Source organism: Marmota flaviventris, unplaced genomic scaffold (genome assembly GCF_047511675.1).
Source record: "Marmota flaviventris isolate mMarFla1 unplaced genomic scaffold, mMarFla1.hap1 Scaffold_563, whole genome shotgun sequence".
Classification (NCBI taxonomy): domain Eukaryota; kingdom Metazoa; phylum Chordata; class Mammalia; order Rodentia; family Sciuridae; genus Marmota; species Marmota flaviventris.
Genome location: NW_027288365.1, coordinates 1 through 18,455, shown reverse-complemented (window position 1 = coordinate 18,455; position 18,455 = coordinate 1). Strand labels below are relative to the sequence as shown.

General features: G+C 54.8%; 10 non-coding genes across 10 annotated transcripts; all 10 read right to left on the bottom strand.

Moving 5' to 3' along the window:
* Positions 1-365: 365 nt before the first annotated feature.
* Positions 366-457, bottom strand: LOC139704400 (small nucleolar RNA SNORD116). The gene has a single exon (XR_011706319.1). It is a non-coding gene; the product is annotated as a small nucleolar RNA SNORD116 (small nucleolar RNA).
* A 1,730-nt stretch (positions 458-2,187) lies between these two features.
* On the bottom strand, positions 2,188-2,279 carry LOC139704399 (small nucleolar RNA SNORD116). Its single transcript, XR_011706318.1, has one exon. It is a non-coding gene; the product is annotated as a small nucleolar RNA SNORD116 (small nucleolar RNA).
* A 1,730-nt stretch (positions 2,280-4,009) lies between these two features.
* Positions 4,010-4,101, bottom strand: LOC139704398 (small nucleolar RNA SNORD116). The gene has a single exon (XR_011706317.1). It is a non-coding gene; the product is annotated as a small nucleolar RNA SNORD116 (small nucleolar RNA).
* A 1,730-nt stretch (positions 4,102-5,831) lies between these two features.
* Positions 5,832-5,923, bottom strand: LOC139704418 (small nucleolar RNA SNORD116). Its single transcript, XR_011706337.1, has one exon. It is a non-coding gene; the product is annotated as a small nucleolar RNA SNORD116 (small nucleolar RNA).
* A 1,731-nt stretch (positions 5,924-7,654) lies between these two features.
* On the bottom strand, positions 7,655-7,746 carry LOC139704417 (small nucleolar RNA SNORD116). Its single transcript, XR_011706336.1, has one exon. It is a non-coding gene; the product is annotated as a small nucleolar RNA SNORD116 (small nucleolar RNA).
* Positions 7,747-9,476: 1,730 nt separating this feature from the next.
* Positions 9,477-9,568, bottom strand: LOC139704415 (small nucleolar RNA SNORD116). The gene has a single exon (XR_011706334.1). It is a non-coding gene; the product is annotated as a small nucleolar RNA SNORD116 (small nucleolar RNA).
* Positions 9,569-11,299: 1,731 nt separating this feature from the next.
* Positions 11,300-11,391, bottom strand: LOC139704416 (small nucleolar RNA SNORD116). The gene has a single exon (XR_011706335.1). It is a non-coding gene; the product is annotated as a small nucleolar RNA SNORD116 (small nucleolar RNA).
* Positions 11,392-13,121: 1,730 nt separating this feature from the next.
* LOC139704414 (small nucleolar RNA SNORD116) lies at positions 13,122-13,213 on the bottom strand. Its single transcript, XR_011706333.1, has one exon. It is a non-coding gene; the product is annotated as a small nucleolar RNA SNORD116 (small nucleolar RNA).
* A 1,730-nt stretch (positions 13,214-14,943) lies between these two features.
* LOC139704408 (small nucleolar RNA SNORD116) lies at positions 14,944-15,035 on the bottom strand. The gene has a single exon (XR_011706327.1). It is a non-coding gene; the product is annotated as a small nucleolar RNA SNORD116 (small nucleolar RNA).
* Positions 15,036-16,764: 1,729 nt separating this feature from the next.
* LOC139704397 (small nucleolar RNA SNORD116) lies at positions 16,765-16,856 on the bottom strand. Its single transcript, XR_011706316.1, has one exon. It is a non-coding gene; the product is annotated as a small nucleolar RNA SNORD116 (small nucleolar RNA).
* Between the last annotated feature and the right edge of the window lie 1,599 nt (positions 16,857-18,455).

The window sequence follows — 18,455 nt, the reverse complement described above, 5'->3', positions numbered from 1 at the left end:
CATGGTTCTACTCGCCCTGGCAAAAACATCTCCAGGCCACAAGAGGAGGAAACTTACTCTCCTGGGCCATGGCCCAGAACCTCCTAGTACGCCTGAACCCTACTGCCGAACACCCACTAGGAAATCACCCCGGGCAGGCCAATGTCTTCCTCAACGTCTTGAGCTCTGGATCACCCATGCATGCCGAAACCAAATCAGGACTGACACTCAGAGGACTACAGGCTCGGAGTCCAAACACCAAGTGAACTCGGCTGAAAAGGGCCTTCCCTTCCAGGGTCCATTCCCACACAGCCCCCGTCGGGAAAGGGCCACAGGCTTCTCCACTCCACCACCCGACTCACTGCAGCCCCCTACGTCTACGTGGTGGACCTCAGTTTCGATGAGAACGACGGTATAGAGTTTTCACTCATTTTGTTCAGCTTCCAAGGAATGTTTTTGTGGGAGTCATCATCGATCCACGCTTGTGACCCTCACCTGGCAAGGAGCAACCTCGGTGACTTGGGGCCAGGAGACGCTTACCATCGTCAGCTATGAAGGGCCACACTCAGGAAACAGAGGGCACGGCCATGCGGGTGTTCCCCGTCCTCCCTGGGCATCTTCCCACAGCCACAGGAGCCGGCGGCAACCTTTCCATCCTTCCGTGGAAACACGACCTGCCATGCGTATGCAAGGAGACAAAAGAGAGGGATGCCCATGAAGAATAACCATGACTGGCATGCTCCACAGCCTGCTGCTCCTCAGTACACGCTCGTTAGGGAATGCAGACTTTTCAGTTGCCTCTGCCATGCCGGCCTTAGCTCAGGTCCCATGTGGCTCTTAAGGTGACCAAGAAACACTTCCAGCCACAGGAAACCCATCTAGAATCTCCATCCAACTCTACAACCCCATCTGACCCTGACACCTTCCCTGCACAGGATGTCCAAGCATGGAAGGACGAACTTGAGAAACTACGTCCTCTGGAAACCTCCTGCCTTTCTGGGCCAATGACACGGGCATCTCGGAGCCCCACGCAACATAGATTCCAACAGGAGCCCCAGCCCCACCCTGAAGCTCCAATGCCTGAACCCCACAACTTGTGCAGGAGAGGAGACCCTCAACGCCTGTCCAGCGCCTATGAAAGGCACTTGGCAAACTGCTGAATTTCATCACTCTCTACTTCCTTCAGGCACAGGCAACAATCCTTACGCACTACTTTGGACCCAGTTAGGCCTTTCCACTCCCCAAACCATTCACGGCTGTCCTATGCTCAAAAACTACAAGCTGAGGTCTCGGGTTCACATGCGCCTCCTACCAGAGAAGTCATGCCTGAGGTCTGCCACCACATTGGCTCATTCGGGATCCAAACTGCGTCTGTGCTCTTTCAGAAAGCTCATCAACCACCATGCATGCAGCCCCACGGGCGGACCAAAAGCACACAACGATACTAAGGCTATTTCCTGAAGCACTTCTGATGCCCCAACTCGAGAGTCAACCATCTATCAGGAGGATCCATTCCCAGAAGTGGCAGCAAAAGGCCCCGCTTGGTGGTAAGACCCAGTTTCTCCATTTGCATTCCCTCAAATGTCCATCTACTCATCCAGGCACTGGTCCCTCTGGAGACACACCCTTCCTTCCCCGGGCGGACCATGGCTCCTGCCAACATTGTGTGGCAATACCACTGGCAACACTGTAGCATTTCCAGGAAAAGAGAAAACCCACCAGAATCCCGGAAACACCACGCCCCTGTGCACTAAAGAAGGGTCTCCCATGCTTTGCGCTGGGCCTGCCTCCGCCCTCCGCTAAAAGAGGAATTCAATTTTCTCTGGAACACCCAGCAGACCACCATGGTTCTACTCGCCCTGGCAAAAACGTCTCCAAGCCACAAGAGGAGGAAACTTACTCTCCTGGGCCATGGCCCAGAACCTCCTAGTACGCCTGAACCCTACTGCCGAACTCCCACTAGGAAATCACCCCGGGCAGGCCAATGTCTTCCTCAACGTCTTGAGCTCAGGATCACCCATGCATGCCGAAACCAAATCAGGACTGACACTCAGAGGACTACAGGCTCGGAGTCCTAACGCCAAGTGAACTCGGCTGAAAAAGGCCTTCCCTTCCAGGGTCCATTCCCACACAGCCCCCGTCGGCAAAGGGCCACAGGTTTTTCCCCTCCGCCACCCGACTCACTGCAGCCCCCTATGTCTACGTGGTGGACCTCAGTTTCGATGAGAACGACGGTATAGAGTTTTCACTCATTTTGTTCAGCTTCCAAGGAATGTTTTTGTGGGAGTCATCATCGATCCACGCTTGTGACCCTCACCTGGCAAGGAGCAACCTCGGTGACTTGGGGCCAGGAGACGCTTACCATCGTCAGCTATGAAGGGCCACACTCAGGAAACAGAGGGCACGGCCATGCGGGTGTTCCCCGTCCTCCCTGGGCATCTTCCCACAGCCACAGGAGCCGGCGGCAACCTTTCCATCCTTCCGTGGAAGCACGACCTGCCATGCGTATGCAAGGAGACAAAAGAGAGAAATGCCCATGAAGAATAACCATGACTGGCCTGCTCCGCAGCCTGCTGCTCCTCAGTACACGCTCGTTAGGGAATGCAGACTTTTCAGTTGCCTGCGCCATGCTGGCCTTAGCTCAGGTCCCATGTGACTCTTAAGGTGACCAAGAAACACTTCCAGCCACAGGAAACCCATCTAGAATCTCCATCCAACTCTACAACCCCATCTGACCCTGACACCTTCCCTGCACAGGATGTCCAAGCATGGAAGGACGAACTTGAGAAACTACGTCCTCTGGAAACCTCCTGCCTTTCTGGGCCAATGACACGGGCATCTCGGAGCCCCACGCGACATAGATTCCAACAGGAGCCCCAGCCCCACCCTGAAGCTCCAATGCCTGAACCCCACAACTTGTGCAGGAGAGGAGACCCTCAACGCCTGTCCAGCGCCTATGAAAGGCACTTGGCAAACTGCTGAATTTCATCACTCTCTACTTCCTTCAGGCACAGGCAACAATCCTTACGCACTACTTTGGACCCAGTTAGGCCTTTCCACTCTCCAAACCATTCACGGCTGTCCTATGCTCAAAAACTACAAGCTGAGGTCTCGGGTTCACATGCGCCTCCTACCAGAGAAGTCATGCCTGAGGTCTGCCACCACATTGGCTCATTTGGGATCCAAACTGCGTCTGTGCTCTTTCAGAAAGCACATCAACCACCATGCATGCAGCCCCACGGGCGGATCAAAAGCACACAACGATACTAAGGCTTTTTCCTGAAGCACTTCTGATGCCGCAACTCGAGAGTCAACCATCTATCAGGAGGATCCATTCCCAGAAGTGGCAGCAAAAGGCCCCGATTGGTGGTAAGACCCAGTTTCTCAATTTGCATTCCCTCAAATGTCCATCTACTCATCCAGGCACTGGTCCCTCTGGAGACCCACCCTTCCTTCCCCGGGTGGACCATGGCTCCTGCCAACATTGTGTGGCAATACCACTGACAACACTGTAGCATTTCCAGGAAAAGAGAAAACCCACCAGACTCCCGGAAACACCACGCCCCTGTGCACTAAACAAGGGTCTCCCATGCTTTGCGCTAGGCCTGCCTCCGCCTTCCGCTAAAAGAGGACCTCAATTTTCTCTGGAACACCCAGCAGACCACCATGGTTCTACTCGCCCTGGCAAAAACATCTCCAGGCCACAAGAGGAGGAAACTTACTCTCCTGGGCCATGGCCCAGAACCTCCTAGTACGCCTGAACCCTACTGCCGAACACCCACTAGGAAATCACCCCGGGCAGGCCAATGTCTTCCTCAACGTCTTGAGCTCTGGATCACCCATGCATGCCGAAACCAAATCAGGACTGACACTCAGAGGACTACAGGCTCGGAGTCCAAACACCAAGTGAACTCGGCTGAAAAGGGCCTTCCCTTCCAGGGTCCATTCCCACACAGCCCCCGTCGGGAAAGGGCCAGAGGCTTCTCCGCTCCCCCACCCGACTCACTGCAGCCCCCTACGCATACGTGGTGGACCTCAGTTTCGATGAGAACGACGGTATAGAGTTTTCACTCATTTTGTTCAGCTTCCAAGGAATGTTTTTGTGGGAGTCATCATCGATCCACGCTTGTGACCCTCACCTGGCAAGGAGCAACCTCGGTGACTTGGGGCCAGGAGACGCTTACCATTGTCAGCTATGAAGGGCCACACTCAGGAAACAGAGGGCACGGGCATGCAGGTGTTCCCCGTCCTCCCTGGGCATCTTCCCACAGCCACAGGAGCCGGCGGCAACCTTTCCATCCTTCCGTGGAAACACTACCTGCCATGCGTATGCAAGGAGACAAAAGAGAGGGATGCCCATGAAGAATAACCATGACTGGCCTGCTCCGCAGCCTGCTGCTCCTCAGTACACGCTCGTTAGGGAATGCAGACTTTTCAGTTGCCTGTGCCATGCCGGCCTTAGCTCAGGTCCCATGTGGCTCTTAAGGTGACCAAGAAACACTTCCAGCCACAGGAAACCCATCTAGAATCTCCATCCAACTCTACAACCCCATCTGACCCTGACACCTTCCCTGCACAGGATGTCCAAGCATGGAAGGACGAACTTGAGAAACTACGTCCTCTGGAAACCTCCTGCCTTTCTGGGCCAATGACACGGGCATCTCGGAGCCCCACGCGACATAGATTCCAACAGGAGCCCCAGCCCCACCCTGAAGCTCCAATGCCTGAACCCCACAACTTGTGCAGGAGAGGAGACCCTCAACGCCTGTCCAGCGCCTATGAAAGGCACTTGGCAAACTGCTGAATTTCATCACTCTCTACTTCCTTCAGGCACAGGCAACAATCCTTACGCACTACTTTGGACCCAGTTAGGCCTTTCCAGTCCCCAAACCATTCACGGCTGTCCTATGCTCAAAAACTACAAGCTGAGGTCTCGGGTTCACATGCGCCTCCTACCAGAGAAGTCATGCCTGAGGTCTGCCACCACATTGGCTCATTCGGGATCCAAACTGCGTCTGTGCTCTTTCAGAAAGCACATCAACCACCATGCATGCAGCCCCACGGGCGGACCAAAAGCACAAAAAGATACTAAGGCTTTTTCCTGAAGCACTTCTGATGCCCCAACTCGAGAGTCAACCATCTATCAGGAGGATCCATTCCCAGAAGTGGCAGCAAAAGGCCCCGCTTGGTGGTAAGACCCAGTTTCTCCATTTGCATTCCCTCAAATGTCCATCTACTCATCCAGGCACTGGTCCCTCTGGAGACCCACCCTTCCTTCCCCGCGTGGACCATGGCTCCTGCCAACATTGTGTGGCAATACCACTGGCAACACTGTAGCATTTCCAGGAAAAGAGAAAACCCACCAGACTCCCGGAAACACCACGCCCCTGTGCACTAAAGAAGGGTCTCCCATGCTTTGCGCTGGGCCTGCCTCCGCCTTCCGCTAAAAGAGGACCTCAACTTTCTCTGGAACACCCAGCAGACCAGCATGGTTCTACTCGCCCTGGCAAAAACGTCTCCAGGCCACAAGAGGAGGAAACTTACTCTCCTGGGCCATGGCCCAGAACCTCCTAGTACGCCTGAACCTTACTGCCGAACACCCACTAGGAAATCATCCCGGGCAGGCCAATGTCTTCCTCAACGTCTTGAGCTCTGGATCACCCATGCATGCCGAAACCAAATCAGGACTGACACTCAGAGGACTACAGGCTCGGAGTCCTAACGCCAAGTGAACTCGGCTGAAAAAGGCCTTCCCTTCCAGGGTCCATTCCCACACAGCCCCCGTCGGCAAAGGGCCACAGGTTTTTCCCCTCCGCCACCCGACTCACTGCAGCCCCCTACGTCTACGTGGTGGACCTCAGTTTCGATGAGAACGACGGTATAGAGTTTTCACTCATTTTGTTCAGCTTCCAAGGAATGTTTTTGTGGGAGTCATCATCGATCCACGCTTGTGACCCTCACCTGGCAAGGAGCAACCTCGGTGACTTGGGGCCAGGAGACGCTTACCATCATCAGCTATGAAGGGCCACACTCAGGAAACAGAGGGCACGGCCATGCGGGTGTTCCCCGTCCTCCCTGGGCATCTTCCCACAGCCACAGGAGCCGGCGGCAACCTTTCCATCCTTCCGTGGAAGCACGACCTGCCATGCGTATGCAAGGAGACAAAAGAGAGAAATGCCCATGAAGAATAACCATGACTGGCATGCTCCGCAGCCTGCTGCTCCTCAGTACACGCTCGTTAGGGAATGCAGACTTTTCAGTTGCCTGCGCCATGCCGGCCTTAGCTCAGGTCCCATGTGGCTCTTAAGGTGACCAAGAAACACTTCCAGCCACAGGAAACCCATCTAGAATCTCCATCCAACTCTACAACCCCATCTGACCCTGACACCTTCCCTGCACAGGATGTCCAAGCATGGAAGGACGAACTTGAGAAAGTACGTCCTCTGGAAACCTCCTGCCTTTCTGGGCCAATGCCACGGGCATCTCGGAGCCCCACGCGACATAGATTCCAACAGGAGCCCCAGCCCCACCCTGAAGCTCCAATGCCTGAACCCCACAACTTGTGCAGGAGAGGAGACCCTCAACGCCTGTCCAGCGCCTATGAAAGGCACTTGGCAAACTGCTGAATTTCATCACTCTCTACTTCCTTCAGGCACAGGCAACAATCCTTACGCACTACTTTGGACCCAGTTAGGCCTTTCCACTCCCCAAACCATTCACGGCTGTCCTATGCTCAAAAACTACAAGCTGAGGTCTCGGGTTCACATGCGCCTCCTACCAGAGAAGTCATGCCTGAGGTCTGCCACCACATTGGCTCATTCGGGATCCAAACTGCGTCTGTGCTCTTTCAGAAAGCACATCAACCACCATGCATGCAGTCCCACGGGCGGACCAAAAGCACACAACGATACTAAGGCTTTTTCCTGAAGCACTTCTGATGCCCCAACTCGAGAGTCAACCATCTATCAGGAGGATCCATTCCCAGAAGTGGCAGCAAAAGGCCCCGCTTGGTGGTAAGACCCAGTTTCTCCATTTGCATTCCCTCAAATGTCCATCTACTCATCCAGGCACTGGTCCCTCTGGAGACCCACCCTTCCTTCCCCGCGTGGACCATGGCTCCTGCCAACATTGTGTGGCAATACCACTGGCAACACTGTAGCATTTCCAGGAAAAGAGAAAACCCACCAGACTCCCGGAAACACCACGCCCCTGTGCACTAAACAAGGGTCTCCCATGCTTTGCGCTGGGCCTGCCTCCGCCTTCCGCTAAAAGAGGACCTCAATTTTCTCTGGAACACCCAGCAGACCACCATGGTTCTACTCGCCCTGGCAAAAACGTCTCCAAGCCACAAGAGGAGGAAACTTACTCTCCTGTGCCATGGCCCAGAACCTCCTAGTACGCCTGAACCCTACTGCCGAACTCCCACTAGGAAATCACCCCGGGCAGGCCAATGTCTTCCTCAACGTCTTGAGCTCTGGATCACCCATGCAATGCCGAAACCAAATCAGGACTGACACTCAGAGGACTACAGGCTCGGAGTCCTAACGCCAAGTGAACTCGGCTGAAAAAGGGCTTCCCTTCCAGGGTCCATTCCCACACAGCCCCCGTTGGCAAATGGCCACAGGTTTTTCCCCTCCGCCACCCGACTCACTGCAGCCCCCTACGTCTACGTGGTGGACCTCAGTTTCGATGAGAACGACGGTATAGAGTTTTCACTCATTTTGTTCAGCTTCCAAGGAATGTTTTTGTGGGAGTCATCATCGATCCACGCTTGTGACCCTCACCTGGCAAGGAGCAACCTCGGTGACTTGGGGCCAGGAGACGCTTACCATCGTCAGCTATGAAGGGCCACACTCAGGAAACAGAGGGCACGGCCATGCGGGTGTTCCCCGTCCTCCCTGGGCATCTTCCCACAGCCACAGGAGCCGGCGGCAACCTTTCCATCCTTCCGAGGAAGCACGACCTGCCATGCGTATGCAAGGAGACAAAAGAGAGAAATGCCCATGAAGAATAACCATGACTGGCCTGCTCCGCAGCCTGCTGCTCCTCAGTACACGCTCGTTAGGGAATGCAGACTTTTCAGTTGCCTGCGCCATGCCGGCCTTAGCTCAGGTCCCATGTGGCTCTTAAGGTGACCAAGAAACACTTCCAGCCACAGGAAACCCATCTAGAATCTCCATCCAACTCTACAACCCCATCTGACCCTGACACCTTCCCTGCACAGGATGTCCAAGCATGGAAGGACGAACTTGAGAAAGTACGTCCTCTGGAAACCTCCTGCCTTTCTGGGCCAATGCCACGGGCATCTCGGAGCCCCACGCGACATAGATTCCAACAGGAGCCCCAGCCCCACCCTGAAGCTCCAATGCCTGAACCCCACAACTTGTGCAGGAGAGGAGACCCTCAACGCCTGTCCAGCGCCTATGAAAGGCACTTGGCAAACTGCTGAATTTCATCACTCTCTACTTCCTTCAGGCACAGGCAACAATCCTTACGCACTACTTTGGACCCAGTTAGGCCTTTCCACTCTCCAAACCATTCACGGCTGTCCTATGCTCAAAAACTACAAGCTGAGGTCTCGGGTTCACATGCGCCTCCTACCAGAGAAGTCATGCCTGAGGTCTGCCACCACATTGGCTCATTCGGGATCCAAACTGCGTCTGTGCTCTTTCAGAAAGCACATCAACCACCATGTATGCAGCCCCACGGGCGGATCAAAAGCACACAACGATACTAAGGCTTTTTCCTGAAGCACTTCTGATGCCCCAACTCGAGAGTCAACCATCTATCAGGAGGATCCATTCCCAGAAGTGGCAGCAAAAGGCCCCGATTGGTGGTAAGACCCAGTTTCTCCATTTGCATTCCCTCAAATGTCCATCTACTCATCCAGGCACTGGTCCCTCTGGAGACCCACCCTTCCTTCCCCGGGTGGACCATGGCTCCTGCCAACATTGTGTGGCAATACCACTGACAACACTGTAGCATTTCCAGGAAAAGAGAAAACCCACCAGACTCCCGGAAACACCACGCCCCTGTGCACTAAACAAGGGTCTCCCATGCTTTGCGCTAGGCCTGCCTCCGCCTTCCGCTAAAAGAGGACCTCAATTTTCTCTGGAACACCCAGCAGACCACCATGGTTCTACTCGCCCTGGCAAAAAGGTCTCCAGGCCACAAGAGGAGGAAACTTACTCTCCTGTGCCATGGCCCAGAACCTCCTAGTACGCCTGAACCCTACTGCCTAACACCCACTAGGAAATCACCCCGGGCAGGCCAATGTCTTCCTCAACGTCTTGAGCTCTGGATCACCCATGCATGCCGAAACCAAATCAGGACTGACACTCAGAGGACTACAGGCTCGGAGTCCTAACGCCAAGTGAACTCGGCTGAAAAGGGCCTTCCCTTCCAGGGTCCATTCCTACACAGCCCCCGTCGGCAAAGGGCCACAGGCTTCTCCGCTCCGCCACCCGACTCACTGCAGCCCCCTACGCATACGTGGTGGACCTCAGTTTCGATGAGAACGACGGTATAGAGTTTTCACTCATTTTGTTCAGCTTCCAAGGAATGTTTCTGTGGGAGTCATCATCGATCCACGCTTGTGACCCTCACCTGGCAAGGAGCAACCTCGGTGACTTGGGGCCAGGAGACGCTTACCATCGTCAGCTATGAAGGGCCACACTCAGGAAACAGAGGGCACGGCCATGCGGGTGTTCCCCGTCCTCCCTGGGCATCTTCCCACAGCCACAGGAGCCGGCGGCAACCTTTCCATCCTTCCGTGGAAACACGACCTGCCATGCGTATGCAAGGAGACAAAAGAGAGGGATGCCCATGAAGAATAACCATGACTGGCCTGCTCCGCAGCCTGCTGCTCCTCAGTACACGCTCGTTAGGGAATGCAGACTTTTCAGTTGCCTGTGCCATGCCGGCCTTAGCTCAGGTCCCATGTGGCTCTTAAGGTGACCAAGAAACACTTCCAGCCACAGGAAACCCATCTAGAATCTCCATCCAACTCTACAACCCCATCTGACCCTGACACCTTCCCTGCACAGGATGTCCAAGCATGGAAGGACGAACTTGAGAAACTACGTCCTCTGGAAACCTCCTGCCTTTCTGGGCCAATGCCACAGGCATCTCGGAGCCCCACGCGACATAGATTCCAACAGGAGCCCCAGCCCCACCCTGAAGCTCCAATGCCTGAACCCCACAACTTGTGCAGGAGAGGAGACCCTCAACGCCTGTCCAGCGCCTATGAAAGGCACTTGGCAAACTGCTGAATTTCATCACTCTCTACTTCCTTCAGGCACAGGCAACAATCCTTACGCACTACTTTGGACCCAGTTAGGCCTTTCCACTCCCCAAACCATTCACGGCTGTCCTATGCTCAAAAACTACAAGCTGAGGTCTCGGGTTCACAAGCGCCTCCTACCAGAGAAGTCATGCCTGAGGTCTGCCACCACATTGGCTCATTCGGGATCCAAACTGCGTCTGTGCTCTTTCAGAAAGCACATCAACCACCATGCATGCAGCCCCACGGGCGGACCAAAAGCACACAACGATACTAAGGCTTTTTCCTGAAGCACTTCTGATGCCCCAACTCGAGAGTCAACCATCTATCAGGAGGATCCATTCCCAGAAGTGGCAGCAAAAGGCCCCGCTTGGTGGTAAGACCCAGTTTCTCCATTTGCATTCCCTCAAATGTCCATCTACTCATCCAGGCACTGGTCCCTCTGGAGACCCACCCTTCCTTCCCCGCGTGGACCATGGCTCCTGCCAACATTGTGTGGCAATACCACTGGCAACACTGTAGCATTTCCAGGAAAAGAGAAAACCCACCAGACTCCCGGAAACACCACGCCCCTGTGCACTAAAGAAGGGTCTCCCATGCTTTGCGCTGGGCCTGCCTCCGCCTTCCGCTAAAAGAGGACCTCAATTTTCTCTGGAACACCCAGCAGACCACCATGGTTCTACTCGCCCTGGCAAAAACGTCTCCAAGCCAAAAGAGGAGGAAACTTACTCTCCTGGGCCATGGCCCAGAACGTCCTAGTACGCCTGAACCCTACTGCCGAACTCCCACTAGGAAATCACCCCGGGCAGGCCAATGTCTTCCTCAACGTCTTGAGCTCTGGATCACCCATGCAATGCCGAAACCAAATCAGGACTGACACTCAGAGGACTACAGGCTCGGAGTCCTAACGCCAAGTGAACTCGGCTGAAAAAGGGCTTCCCTTCCAGGGTCCATTCCCACACAGCCCCCGTTGGCAAATGGCCACAGGTTTTTCCCCTCCGCCACCCGACTCACTGCAGCCCCCTACGTCTACGTGGTGGACCTCAGTTTCGATGAGAACGACGGTATAGAGTTTTCACTCATTTTGTTCAGCTTCCAAGGAATGTTTTTGTGGGAGTCATCATCGATCCACGCTTGTGACCCTCACCTGGCAAGGAGCAACCTCGGTGACTTGGGGCCAGGAGACGCTTACCATCGTCAGCTATGAAGGGCCACACTCAGGAAACAGAGGGCACGGCCATGCGGGTGTTCCCCGTCCTCCCTGGGCATCTTCCCACAGCCACAGGAGCCGGCGGCAACCTTTCCATCCTTCCGAGGAAGCACGACCTGCCATGCGTATGCAAGGAGACAAAAGAGAGAAATGCCCATGAAGAATAACCATGACTGGCCTGCTCCGCAGCCTGCTGCTCCTCAGTACACGCTCGTTAGGGAATGCAGACTTTTCAGTTGCCTGCGCCATGCCGGCCTTAGCTCAGGTCCCATGTGGCTCTTAAGGTGACCAAGAAACACTTCCAGCCACAGGAAACCCATCTAGAATCTCCATCCAACTCTACAACCCCATCTGACCCTGACACCTTCCCTGCACAGGATGTCCAAGCATGGAAGGACGAACTTGAGAAACTACGTCCTCTGGAAACCTCCTGCCTTTCTGGGCCAATGCCACGGGCATCTCGGAGCCCCACGCGACATAGATTCCAACAGGAGCCCCAGCCCCACCCTGAAGCTCCAATGCCTGAACCCCACAACTTGTGCAGGAGAGGAGACCCTCAACGCCTGTCCAGCGCCTATGAAAGGCACTTGGCAAACTGCTGAATTTCATCACTGTCTACTTCCTTCAGGCACAGGCAACAATCCTTACGCACTACTTTGGACCCAGTTAGGCCTTTCCACTCTCCAAACCATTCACGGCTGTCCTATGCTCAAAAACTACAAGCTGAGGTCTCGGGTTCACATGCGCCTCCTACCAGAGAAGTCATGCCTGAGGTCTGCCACCACATTGGCTCATTCGGGATCCAAACTGCGTCTGTGCTCTTTCAGAAAGCACATCAACCACCATGTATGCAGCCCCACGGGCGGATCAAAAGCACACAACGATACTAAGGCTTTTTCCTGAAGCACTTCTGATGCCCCAACTCGAGAGTCAACCATCTATCAGGAGGATCCATTCCCAGAAGTGGCAGCAAAAGGCCCCGATTGGTGGTAAGACCCAGTTTCTCCATTTGCATTCCCTCAAATGTCCATCTACTCATCCAGGCACTGGTCCCTCTGGAGACCCACCCTTCCTTCCCCGGGTGGACCATGGCTCCTGCCAACATTGTGTGGCAATACCACTGACAACACTGTAGCATTTCCAGGAAAAGAGAAAACCCACCAGACTCCCGGAAACACCACGCCCCTGTGCACTAAACAAGGGTCTCCCATGCTTTGCGCTAGGCCTGCCTCCGCCTTCCGCTAAAAGAGGACCTCAATTTTCTCTGGAACACCCAGCAGACCACCATGGTTCTACTCGCCCTGGCAAAAACGTCTCCAGGCCACAAGAGGAGGAAACTTACTCTCCTGTGCCATGGCCCAGAACCTCCTAGTACGCCTGAACCCTACTGCCGAACACCCACTAGGAAATCACCCCGGGCAGGCCAATGTCTTCCTCAACGTCTTGAGCTCTGGATCACCCATGCATGCCGAAACCAAATCAGGACTGACACTCAGAGGACTACAGGCTCGGAGTCCTAACGCCAAGTGAACTCGGCTGAAAAGGGCCTTCCCTTCCAGGGTCCATTCCTACACAGCCCCCGTCGGCAAAGGGCCACAGGCTTCTCCGCTCCACCACCCGACTCACTGCAGCCCCCTACGCATACGTGGTGGACCTCAGTTTCGATGAGAACGACGGTATAGAGTTTTCACTCATTTTGTTCAGCTTCCAAGGAATGTTTCTGTGGGAGTCATCATCGATCCACGCTTGTGACCCTCACCTGGCAAGGAGCAACCTCGGTGACTTGGGGCCAGGAGACGCTTACCATCGTCAGCTATGAAGGGCCACACTCAGGAAACAGAGGGCACGGCCATGCGGGTGTTCCCCGTCCTCCCTGGGCATCTTCCCACAGCCACAGGAGCCGGCGGCAACCTTTCCATCCTTCCGTGGAAACACGACCTGCCATGCGTATGCAAGGAGACAAAAGAGAGGGATGCCCATGAAGAATAACCATGACTGGCCTGCTCCGCAGCCTGCTGCTCCTCAGTACACGCTCGTTAGGGAATGCAGACTTTACAGTTGCCTGTGCCATGCCGGCCTTAGCTCAGGTCCCATGTGGCTCTTAAGGTGACCAAGAAACACTTCCAGCCACAGGAAACCCATCTAGAATCTCCATCCAACTCTACAACCCCATCTGACCCTGACACCTTCCCTGCACAGGATGTCCAAGCATGGAAGGACGAACTTGAGAAACTACGTCCTCTGGAAACCTCCTGCCTTTCTGGGCCAATGCCACAGGCATCTCGGAGCCCCACGCGACATAGATTCCAACAGGAGCCCCAGCCCCACCCTGAAGCTCCAATGCCTGAACCCCACAACTTGTGCAGGAGAGGAGACCCTCAACGCCTGTCCAGCGCCTATGAAAGGCACTTGGCAAACTGCTGAATTTCATCACTCTCTACTTCCTTCAGGCACAGGCAACAATCCTTACGCACTACTTTGGACCCAGTTAGGCCTTTCCACTCCCCAAACCATTCACGGCTGTCCTATGCTCAAAAACTACAAGCTGAGGTCTCGGGTTCACAAGCGCCTCCTACCAGAGAAGTCATGCCTGAGGTCTGCCACCACATTGGCTCATTCGGGATCCAAACTGCGTCTGTGCTCTTTCAGAAAGCACATCAACCACCATGCATGCAGCCCCACGGGCGGACCAAAAGCACACAACGATACTAAGGCTTTTTCCTGAAGCACTTCTGATGCCCCAACTCGAGAGTCAACCATCTATCAGGAGGATCCATTCCCAGAAGTGGCAGCAAAAGGCCCCGCTTGGTGGTAAGACCCAGTTTCTCCATTTGCATTCCCTCAAATGTCCATCTACTCATCCAGGCACTGGTCCCTCTGGAGACACACCCTTCCTTCCCCGGGTGGACCATGGCTCCTGCCAACATTGTGTGGCAATACCACTGACAACACTGTAGCATTTCCAGGAAAAGAGAAAACCCACCAGACTCCCGGAAACACCACGCCCCTGTGCACTAAAGAAGGGTCTCCCATGCTTTGCGCTGGGCCTGCCTCCGCCTTCCGCTAAAAGAGGACCTCAACTTTCTCTGGAACACCCAGCAGACCAGCATGGTTCTACTCGCCCTGGCAAAAACGTCTCCAGGCCACAAGAGGAGGAAACTTACTCTCCTGGGCCATGGCCCAGAACCTCCTAGTACGCCTGAACCTTACTGCCGAACACCCACTAGGAAATCATCCCGGGCAGGCCAATGTCTTCCTCAACGTCTTGAGCTCTGGATCACCCATGCATGCCGAAACCAAATCAGGACTGACACTCAGAGGACTACAGGCTCGGAGTCCTAACGCCAAGTGAACTCGGCTGAAAAAGGCCTTCCCTTCCAGGGTCCATTCCCACACAGCCCCCGTCGGCAAAGGGCCACAGGTTTTTCCCCTCCGCCACCCGACTCACTGCAGCCCCCTACGTCTACGTGGTGGACCTCAGTTTCGATGAGAACGACGGTATAGAGTTTTCACTCATTTTGTTCAGCTTCCAAGGAATGTTTTTGTGGGAGTCATCATCGATCCACGCTTGTGACCCTCACCTGGCAAGGAGCAACCTCGGTGACTTGGGGCCAGGAGACGCTTACCATCGTCAGCTATGAAGGGCCACACTCAGGAAACAGAGGGCACGGCCATGCGGGTGTTCCCCGTCCTCCCTGGGCATCTTCCCACAGCCACAGGAGCCGGCGGCAACCTTTCCATCCTTCCGTGGAAGCACGACCTGCCATGCGTATGCAAGGAGACAAAAGAGAGAAATGCCCATGAAGAATAACCATGACTGGCCTGCTCCGCAGCCTGCTGCTCCTCAGTACACGCTCGTTAGGGAATGCAGACTTTTCAGTTGCCTGCGCCATGCCGGCCTTAGCTCAGGTCCCATGTGGCTCTTAAGGTGACCAAGAAACACTTCCAGCCACAGGAAACCCATCTAGAATCTCCATCCAACTCTACAACCCCATCTGACCCTGACACCTTCCCTGCACAGGATGTCCAAGCATGGAAGGACGAACTTGAGAAAGTACGTCCTCTGGAAACCTCCTGCCTTTCTGGGCCAATGCCACGGGCATCTCGGAGCCCCACGCGACATAGATTCCAACAGGAGCCCCAGCCCCACCCTGAAGCTCCAATGCCTGAACCCCACAACTTGTGCAGGAGAGGAGACCCTCAACGCCTGTCCAGCGCCTATGAAAGGCACTTGGCAAACTGCTGAATTTCATCACTCTCTACTTCCTTCAGGCACAGGCAACAATCCTTACGCACTACTTTGGACCCAGTTAGGCCTTTCCACTCCCCAAACCATTCACGGCTGTCCTATGCTCAAAAACTACAAGCTGAGGTCTCGGGTTCACATGCGCCTCCTACCAGAGAAGTCATGCCTGAGGTCTGCCACCACATTGGCTCATTCGGGATCCAAACTGCGTCTGTGCTCTTTCAGAAAGCACATCAACCACCATGCATGCAGTCCCACGGGCGGACCAAAAGCACACAACGATACTAAGGCTTTTTCCTGAAGCACTTCTGATGCCCCAACTCGAGAGTCAACCATCTATCAGGAGGATCCATTCCCAGAAGTGGCAGCAAAAGGCCCCGCTTGGTGGTAAGACCCAGTTTCTCCATTTGCATTCCCTCAAATGTCCATCTACTCATCCAGGCACTGGTCCCTCTGGAGACCCACCCTTCCTTCCCCGCGTGGACCATGGCTCCTGCCAACATTGTGTGGCAATACCACTGGCAACACTGTAGCATTTCCAGGAAAAGAGAAAACCCACCAGACTCCCGGAAACACCACGCCCCTGTGCACTAAACAAGGGTCTCCCATGCTTTGCGCTGGGCCTGCCTCCGCCTTCCGCTAAAAGAGGACCTCAATTTTCTCTGGAACACCCAGCAGACCACCATGGTTCTACTCGCCCTGGCAAAAACGTCTCCAAGCCACAAGAGGAGGAAACTTACTCTCCTGTGCCATGGCCCAGAACCTCCTAGTACGCCTGAACCCTACTGCCGAACTCCCACTAGGAAATCACCCCGGGCAGGCCAATGTCTTCCTCAACGTCTTGAGCTCTGGATCACCCATGCAATGCCGAAACCAAATCAGGACTGACACTCAGAGGACTACAGGCTCGGAGTCCTAACGCCAAGTGAACTCGGCTGAAAAAGGGCTTCCCTTCCAGGGTCCATTCCCACACAGCCCCCGTTGGCAAATGGCCACAGGTTTTCCCCTCCGCACCCGACTCACTGCAGCCCCCTACGTCTACGTGGTGGACCTCAGTTTCGATGAGAACGACGGTATAGAGTTTTCACTCATTTTGTTCAGCTTCCAAGGAATGTTTTTGTGGGAGTCATCATCGATCCACGCTTGTGACCCTCACCTGGCAAGGAGCAACCTCGGTGACTTGGGGCCAGGAGACGCTTACCATCGTCAGCTATGAAGGGCCACACTCAGGAAACAGAGGGCACGGCCATGCGGGTGTTCCCCGTCCTCCCTGGGCATCTTCCACAGCCACAGGAGCCGGCGGCAACCTTTCCATCCTTCCGAGGAAGCACGACCTGCCATGCGTATGCAAGGAGACAAAAGAGAGAAATGCCCATGAAGAATAACCATGACTGGCCTGCTCCGCAGCCTGCTGCTCCTCAGTACACGCTCGTTAGGGAATGCAGACTTTTCAGTTGCCTGCGCCATGCCGGCCTTAGCTCAGGTCCCATGTGGCTCTTAGGTGACCAAGAAACACTTCCAGCCACAGGAAACCCATCTAGAATCTCCATCCAACTCTACAACCCCATCTGACCCTGACACCTTCCCTGCACAGGATGTCCAAGCATGGAAGGACGAACTTGAGAAAGTACGTCCTCTGGAAACCTCCTGCCTTTCTGGGCCAATGCCACGGGCATCTCGGAGCCCCACGCGACATAGATTCCAACAGGAGCCCCAGCCCCACCCTGAAGCTCCAATGCCTGAACCCCACAACTTGTGCAGGAGAGGAGACCCTCAAACGCCTGTCCAGCGCCTATGAAAGGCACTTGGCAAACTGCTGAATTTCATCACTCTCTACTTCCTTCAGGCACAGGCAACAATCCTTACGCACTACTTTGGACCCAGTTAGGCCTTTCCACTCTCCAAACCATTCACGGCTGTCCTATGCTCAAAAACTACAAGCTGAGGTCTCGGGTTCACATGCGCCTCCTACCAGAGAAGTCATGCCTGAGGTCTGCACCACATTGGCTCATTCGGGATCCAAACTGCGTCTGTGCTCTTTCAGAAAGCACATCAACCACCATGTATGCAGCCCCACGGGCGGATCAAAAGCACACAACGATACTAAGGCTTTTTCCTGAAGCACTTCTGATGCCCCAACTCGAGAGTCAACCATCTATCAGGAGGATCCATTCCCAGAAGTGGCAGCAAAAGGCCCCGATTGGTGGTAAGACCCAGTTTCTCCATTTGCATTCCCTCAAATGTCCATCTACTCATCCAGGCACTGGTCCCTCTGGAGACCCACCCTTCCTTCCCCGGGTGGACCATGGCTCCTGCCAACATTGTGTGGCAATACCACTGACAACACTGTAGCATTTCCAGGAAAAGAGAAAACCCACCAGACTCCCGGAAACACCACGCCCCTGTGCACTAAACAAGGGTCTCCCATGCTTTGCGCTAGGCCTGCCTCCGCCTTCCGCTAAAAGAGGACCTCAATTTTTCTCTGGAACACCCAGCAGACCACCATGGTTCTACTCGCCCTGGCAAAAAGGTCTCCAGGCCACAAGAGGAGGAAACTTACTCTCCTGTGCCATGGCCCAGAACCTCCTAGTACGCCTGAACCCTACTGCCTAACACCCACTAGGAAATCACCCCGGGCAGGCCAATGTCTTCCTCAACGTCTTGAGGCTCTGGATCACCCATGCATGCCGAAACCCAAATCAGGACTGACACTCAGAGGACTACAGGCTCGGAGTCCT